The sequence below is a fragment of the Amborella trichopoda genome, chromosome 9 (assembly GCF_054954075.1).
Source record: "Amborella trichopoda isolate Santa Cruz 75 chromosome 9, AtrichopodaSantaCruz75HAP2 v2.0, whole genome shotgun sequence".
In the NCBI taxonomy this organism is placed as follows: domain Eukaryota; kingdom Viridiplantae; phylum Streptophyta; class Magnoliopsida; order Amborellales; family Amborellaceae; genus Amborella; species Amborella trichopoda.
The window spans coordinates 48,401,520-48,409,129 of NC_142344.1; the positions used below are offsets into that span (position 1 = coordinate 48,401,520).

Consider the following 7,610-nt stretch of genomic DNA (forward strand, 5'->3'; position numbering starts at 1 on the left):
ATATCATCTAATTTAAAATGTATTATTGACAGCTGTAAGAAAAATAATACATTACATTATTTATAATGCAAAAATTAATAAATAAAATAAAATTTTGGTTATCAATATAGAAATTATTTGAATACATCAATTTTTTAAATAGCACTTCAATTATTCAAAATTTTAATTTTTTAGATTCTAGAATAAATTTAGTAAAAAAGATTGTTAATAGAAAGATAGAATTTCAAATGGAAAAATTTTATTGTAACAACATTATTTTCGAAATAACACATAAATTTTTTAAAATTTTAATTTTTTAGATTCTAGAATAAATTTAGTAAAAAAGATTGATAATAGAAAGATTGAATTTCAAATGGAATAATTTTTTTAAAAAAACATTATTTTCTGCTTATTTTCTATTTTTTTTACAACAAAAATAAAATAATATAGCATGCCCGAGCTGGGGTTTCAACCTAAGGGCTCCTTCAACAAAGGAGTAGCAATAACCATAAAGCCACGCTATGGCAAGTGTAATAGTTTTACATATTAATAATACTTATTCAATGTATATTTTAATTTAATGCACCTCGTGGGAATTATCCCACATCCAAGAATGAGTATAAAAGTGTGTGATATAAATAGTTTTGTTGTGCTTTGTTACATGCACGCGTGGAAACACGGGGTTGCAATGCGGTGGGGTTGAAGGCTTGCCACGTGTGGCTAAGTTTTGAGGCTTGCCATGTGTGTTTGAGAACCGGAGAGTTTTGAGGCTTGCCATGTGTGTTTGAGAACCGGAGAGTTTTGAGGCTTGCCATGTGTGTTTGAGAACCGGTTCTCCCCTGTTTGGGACCTTTATAGGCGGTTTATGTCGGTTACTGACTGAGGCGAGTTCGTTGCGACTCGCCTATTTTTAAACCATTGATTTATCCGTTGTGACTCGCTGATTTTAGCCCATTGACTGAGGCGAGTTCGTTGCGACTCGCCTATTTTTAAACCATTGATTTATCCGTTGTGACTCGCTGATTTTAGACCATTGATTTATAGAAAAAAAAAAAAAGAATTCGGAACGAGGTTACCGATTCCCGTACCGACTCGGACGAGTCCCTTGCGACTCGCTGATTTTTGAACCACTGATTTATAGAAAAAAAATAGTGTAGACATGACATTATGATTGGGCCAAGCTTAACCCTCCATTCAAAAATGGACGGTTGGATAAAGAGGGGAGGATAGAACTTCTTGCTATTAAATTCAAATGAACATGTAAACATATCAAAGAATAACTTATCATAAAGTCTCACTATTTTAAAATAAAGAAATAATTATAAATACCCCAAAAATGAATTTTGTAGACATTTTTCCCCCACTACTTTTAGTATCATACCTACAATCCAAACATTGTTTTTCTTTGCTTTAATCTCTCAATAAAAAAATTGAAATATTTAAGACTAAAATGTCATTCTCCTCTCTCATTCTTTCTACTTGCCCTCTCTCTCAGATTTCCTCTACCCATCCTCTCTCTCTCTTTCTCTCTCCCTACCCACCCTCTCTCTAAGCACCCTCTCTCTCTATTCACCCTCTCTCCTTTGGATCTCTCTCTCCACATGCCATCTCTCTTTAAGAATAGCAATTGGGAGAGCAGAAAAAATGGACTGAGAGATTGGGAGAGGGGGGAAAAATGGGCTGAAAGAGATTTTGGGAGAGAGAGTGGAAAAATGGGCTGAGAGAGATTGGAAGAGAGATTTTGGGAGAGAGAGAGGAAAAATAGGTTGAGAGAGATTTCGGGAGAGAGAGAGAGAGATAGCAACAGTGAGAGAGAGAGAGAGAGGGAGAGATTTTGGGTGAAGAGGGAGATATTTTGCGGAGAAAGAGCGAGAGATGGGGTTTTTTCCAGTGAGATTTTGTAGAGAGTATACTTTTTTTTCAGCTGCTATTGCTATCTCCCTTTCTCTCCCAAAATATCTCTCCCTAATCTCTCTTACCCATTTTTTTCACTCTCTCTCTGCCCATGTATCCACTCTCATTATCCTGAAATCTCTCTCTTAATCTCTATTCTTAAAGAGAGAGGGTGGGTAGAGAGAGATCCAGAGGAAAGAGAAGGTGGATAGATAGAGTGAAAGAGGGCGGGTAGAGAGAGAAAGAGAAAGAGGGCTAGTAGAGAGAGAGAAAGAGAGCGGAGGTAGAGAGTGAGAAAGAGAGATGACGGGTAGAGAGAATCAGAGAGGAGAAAGGAATTTTAGGTCTAAATATTTTGACTTTTTGAACAGGAGTAATAGCAAAAAAAAACATTCATTGGATTGTGAGTGCGAGATACTAAAAGCATTGGGAGGAGGATGTCTACAAAGTTCGTTTTGAGGGTATCTATATTTTTTCTAAAATAAAATAAAAAAAATGAAAATAAAGTAAAGATCTATTTGTTTGTTGGAAGGTAAATGTTCTCTGAAAATTGAAAGTTCTTTTTTAAAAACTGGAATATTACCTTTCTAGAATTGTTAGTTATTATGTTTGATAGCATGTCTAAAATGCTAAAGAACTTTTGGGTACTTGTGTTTGATTGATCCTGAAATGTTTTACAATGTTAAAGAAGTTTTGGGTCCCGGTATTTGATTGACCGTGGAACGTTTGGCATCCGGAGAGTTGGGGATATGAGGCCGCTGCGTATTGTATGAAAGGGATATTTAATACACTCCTAATCTTTATTAGGTCTAATGAAATGGAAGGTTTAGATCAAGGGCATAAGGAATACGTTATGCTCTCTCTACCTCTCCCAAATAAAAACACCTTTAATAATAGGGTGCGGTTTGTATAGAGCCTAGGCTCTAAACAATCAAATTAGAGCCTACCTTCAAATAGTGTTAAAAAAGGTGGTTTCAATACTGGAAATCTTTATGGCAGATTTAAAATATATTTTCATCTTTATTTATAAAGTTTAAAGCTTAAAAAATAGTGTAGATCGATAGATCTATGAAAACTTGAAAATCTTGAAAATTGACGATCCAAAAATACATCTGAAAATACACTATTTCCAAACTTGAAATCTTTTTTTTTTTTTTCTCATGTTCATGAATATTGATGTCGAGATGATCAATTTGAGGATATTTGGACATCAAAACAATCTCTTCTAGTGAAAATTTTGAGGTAGGCTACAATTTGATTGTTTAGAGCCTCAGCTCTATATAACCTTTTCCCTTAATTAATATAGACTTTTTCTAATATCTAATTCAATAGGCAATTAAAAACTCATTGAGAAGTGTCCACATATTCCTTTTAAGAAAAAGCGGTCGGTGACTTTGGATGAAAGCCAATCTTGGCTTCTACAAAATGCAATAGAATACATATGTTTTAAATTATTGTTATACAATTTTTGTGGTCATTACTCCCTATCTTCTTTAAAGTACATAATTGATCTCTATCTTTCTTTATTGTAACTTGTAATTGTTCCAAGTAAACTCTACTTGTAGTATCAACAATTCTCCATGCCTCACAAAAATTACAAAATTTGAAAGAGAAAAATCTCTTATGGATATTACATGGTCAATGTAACTGTCACGTTTGCTGTTAAGAGAGATTTATATATGTATCAGATGTGGATATATGGGGAGTGAACCTAACACCCTTTGAAAGAGTAACCATTAAAGATAATGGTTCATAATTTAAGATGAGGAAATATGAATCATACTGAACATTGCATCATGATTCAAAACACAAACATTCCACCAAAAACGGTCTCCTTCAATTGAAACCATGACATTTCACCTATAACGGTCTCCTTCAATTGAAACCATCAAATTAAAATGTAACGCTCTCTCCCCCCACTCCCAAACAAACCCACATCAAAGCAAACTTCAAATGCAAAAAGCACCAAAGCAAGACATAACTACATCTCAGATAATATATTGCTTTAAGATTACCAATTACTCAACTAAATTAAGCATGTAGGATGATTTCTTCATATACTCTTTGTTTCCACAAGTTGGGTCATATCAATGGCTGCTTCCAATGGTGGGAGCAGGAAGTTCATTTGTAAGCCATTACAATGCTACATATGCTTGGGCAAGTTCTGGCCATGAGCACTTCAAACGTCTAGACCCTCATCCAATATGTGTGCACATAGAATCACCAAAAATCCAGCCTATTCAGGGATCCCTGATATTCTCAATTATCAACAAATGTCCATTTTATTAATTTTATGAGAATCCACTAGAAATCCTTCCCAAATACCCATCTCCTTGTTGAAGGTCATGAAGTTGTGTGCTTCTTGAATTAGGCCATGGGGATCAAGGTTTGAGCCCCTGTTAGCAGAACCAGATGGTATCAGGGGGTGTTCCTGCATTGTTATGGCAGATAAAGGGTGCCACGGCCTTGTCAAGGAAACCTAGATATGAGACATATGCAAGTAGCTTCATCAGGCTTAAGTCCCTTTGACATTTCATCATGCATATTTCTGGCCTACGTAAACTATGGCCATCCCCTACAACATGAACCATGAGCCCTGTGGGTGGCTTTGATTCCACCATGTCATGCAACTCATCATGACCCCAAATCAACAATTTGCAAAATTTGGGGAATCAATTTGTCAAATTTTTTAAAAATTTGAGTTATTATTGACTGAGGAAGTGAAGAAAATGAGGGGTTTCAGGCAAAAGGCAGATTCTAACACATTGAAGAAAGCCCAAATTCACAAAAGGGGGGACAAGAACCCCCTTTGATTTGCTTTGATACAAAGCAGTTCAGAACACCTCAAATAGGAGAACAAACCCAATAAATTGAGGTGTGATAAACCCCCTATAAAACAGAATTCTCTCCCTGCATTTCATTTTCCTAGTAGAACCATAGATTTTGCAAAGACCAATATATATATATATATATATATATATATATATATATATATATATATATATATATATATATATATATAGAGCAATTCTTCTTTGTAGAACCATAGATTTTGCAAAAAAAAGTAAGAGAAAGAAATTGCTTGGGCCTGAAAGGGAATCACCCACAAGCAAACATTTTCAACACACAGTAAGGGATGAATTATAAAATGAGGGAGAGAGCGAGAGAGATTGCTTGGGCCTACAAGTGAACTTTTTTATTTTTTGAAAATGATCACTGTTGCATTGCTATAAAAGGATGTACAAAAAATGAAGCACCCAGGTGTTCGTATACAAATAACCCTTCGAGCCGCAAAAATTGCTCTAACATAAAGTATTACGGAGGGGGATTAGAGCTCAAAAAGCTGCTGAAAGGGGTCCGAGGTGCTCTACACTGGGGCTCCATTTTTGCAAGGGAGTCAGCTGTGGTGTTTGCCTACCTCTAAATATATGCTGATAGACAGCGCACATATCTCTGAAAAAGTCAAAAATCTCGTGAAAGACATGAACCAATCTCCAAGGGCAGGGAGATGATCTGGATGCCCAAGCTATGACGTTTGAATCGCCCTCAATGAAAAGGGTGGTGCTCCACTATGGAACAAATTTGTGGATGCCCATGAGAAAGGCTAAAGCTTAGGCCATAGCAGAGTTTGTGTATCCAACGAGGAGGGAATAAGATAGAAGAGTATTTCCATCGGAGTCACTGAAAATTCCCCCTATTCCGGCAAGGCCTGGGTTTCCGAGGGAGCAGCCATCGAAAATGAGCTTTACTTGGCCCGGCTCAGGTGGTCTCCATAGCAAAGAACAAGAGACCCTAGCTGGTCTAGGGGTTAGCAGATTTTTCCAATTAAGGTGGAAGTCCGAAAAGGAATAAAGTTGGAATAGCATGTTGTCTTTGGCCCAGAAGGTGATGAAAGAAGTTACCTTTTGGAGCATGGCCAGAACAGTTGTGGTTTCACCTCTAAAGATCTGATTGTTACACTCCAACCAAATAATCCAAAGTGTTGCAGCAATGGCGGCACGCCACAGGCAATTGCCAGTGGCTGGACTAAGGTGGAGAGAGGAAGGCCTGGATGAGTTGGGGCATATGGAGCAAGGGGTTCCCAGACCCAGCCGAAACGCTGAAGCAAAAGACCCCACAGGAAGCAGGCAACACGGCAGTGAATAAAGAGGTGTGCTTCAGTTTCCTCTTCCTCCCTACACATAGAACATCTGTTAGGGAGCTGGTGGCCCCTTCTTTGGAGTTGGTCTACCACAAGAGCTCTCTCAAAGAAAGCCAGCTAAATATAAAGAGGCCTGAAGATTGGGTGGGGGAGTAGGTTGGCAAGCTTTGTAGAAAGAAGTGACTGAGAAAATACCCGTGGGGGCTGGTGAAGAAAAAGAAAAACAAGATAGAGAAATAGAGTTGGGGAAAATTTCGTGCAGAAGTCAAGCACCATTCTGCGCTTGGCTGCGTCTCCCAGCAAACATTTTCAACACACCCTAAGGAATTACCCACAAGCAAAAATTTCAACACACCCCAAGGAATGATATATAAAATGAGAGAGAGAGAGATTGCTTGCGCCTGAAAGGGAATTACCCACAAGCAAATATTTTTAACACACCATAAGGAATGATATCAAATTAGAGAGAGAGATAGAGGGAGAGAGAGGGAGAGAGAAAGGCCTACAAGGAAGAATATACAATGATGAGACACTCCTGCAAACAAAAGAAATAGAAAAACAAGATAGAGAAATAGAAAAACGAGAAGAAGAGATCATGGAGAGAGTGAGTGGAGAATCTTCTACACCAAGCAAACCAAGGAGGAGGGAGAGAGATCATGGAGAGAGAGTGAGTAGAGAAGGAGAGAGATCTAGCTGGTTGATTGCAACTGCTTAGATTGGGATGGGAGGCAGCCACAGGATGTAGACAACAAAGCTGGGGTGAAGATGCGGCCAAGGTAGAATGGTGGATCGTCAGGTCTATTTATGGAGAGTAGGAGAGAGAAAAGTTCATAAGGTTTTCTGAAACTGTTCACAGTTGTATTGCTTGAACGTAAAAGGTTTTGCTTCCCTAGGTTTCAACAGAAGCAAAACATTTCTCATATGAGCCAAAAAAAAAAAGAAGATAGAAATTCTTTTAACTGTAGCACTCTTGCGTGTCAAACGCAGAAGTGCTATAGAACGGGTGAACATTTGGTTTCTGAAGCCAAATGTTTGTCCAAACAAACACGCCCTAAGGAACTTACCAGGGCTGAGACACGCCTATATAGACTATGTCTTTCCATTGCTTGATGCAAACAACCAACTAAATTCTTCACTGCCAATCCAGAGTCAACATGTCTTTATTAGCACATTTTCAAGGTAGAAATCTAATGGCATAGAATATCAAGAAACTGGGAAACTAGCTCAAGATATAAGAGAGAACATTTAACAATAGCACATATACATGATTGTTTATACATCAGACCATCTAAACTCCATATGAGAAGGCAAAAGTTCTACATATCCATTCCGAATTCAACCTGCAATAACTTACTTTTCCAAAATAAGCACAAGTGGAAACAAAATGATATATGATTTATATGATGACCCAAAGATCTATTTTTCATTTTATAGGAATAGAGTAACATGTGAATTTTTATTAAGAAATAACCTAGTTAATTACTTTTCTTTCTTGCTCACTACACTAGTCTTGGTCACTGAAAGCCCATTCATTACATTTCGTTCTAGTATTATCTGCTCTCCGCCCATGGAAATCCTTGTGATTGGGCCTGGAGAT

General features: G+C 37.5%; 1 long non-coding RNA gene across 1 annotated transcript; it reads right to left on the bottom strand.

The window, feature by feature from the left end:
• Nucleotides 1-5,112: 5,112 nt before the first annotated feature.
• On the bottom strand, nt 5,113-7,178 carry LOC148780584 (uncharacterized). Its single transcript, XR_016040188.1, has 2 exons — nt 7,078-7,178; nt 5,113-6,902 (listed from the first exon to the last, which is right to left on the bottom strand). It is a non-coding gene; the product is annotated as an uncharacterized LOC148780584 (long non-coding RNA).
• Nucleotides 7,179-7,610: the final 432 nt, after the last annotated feature.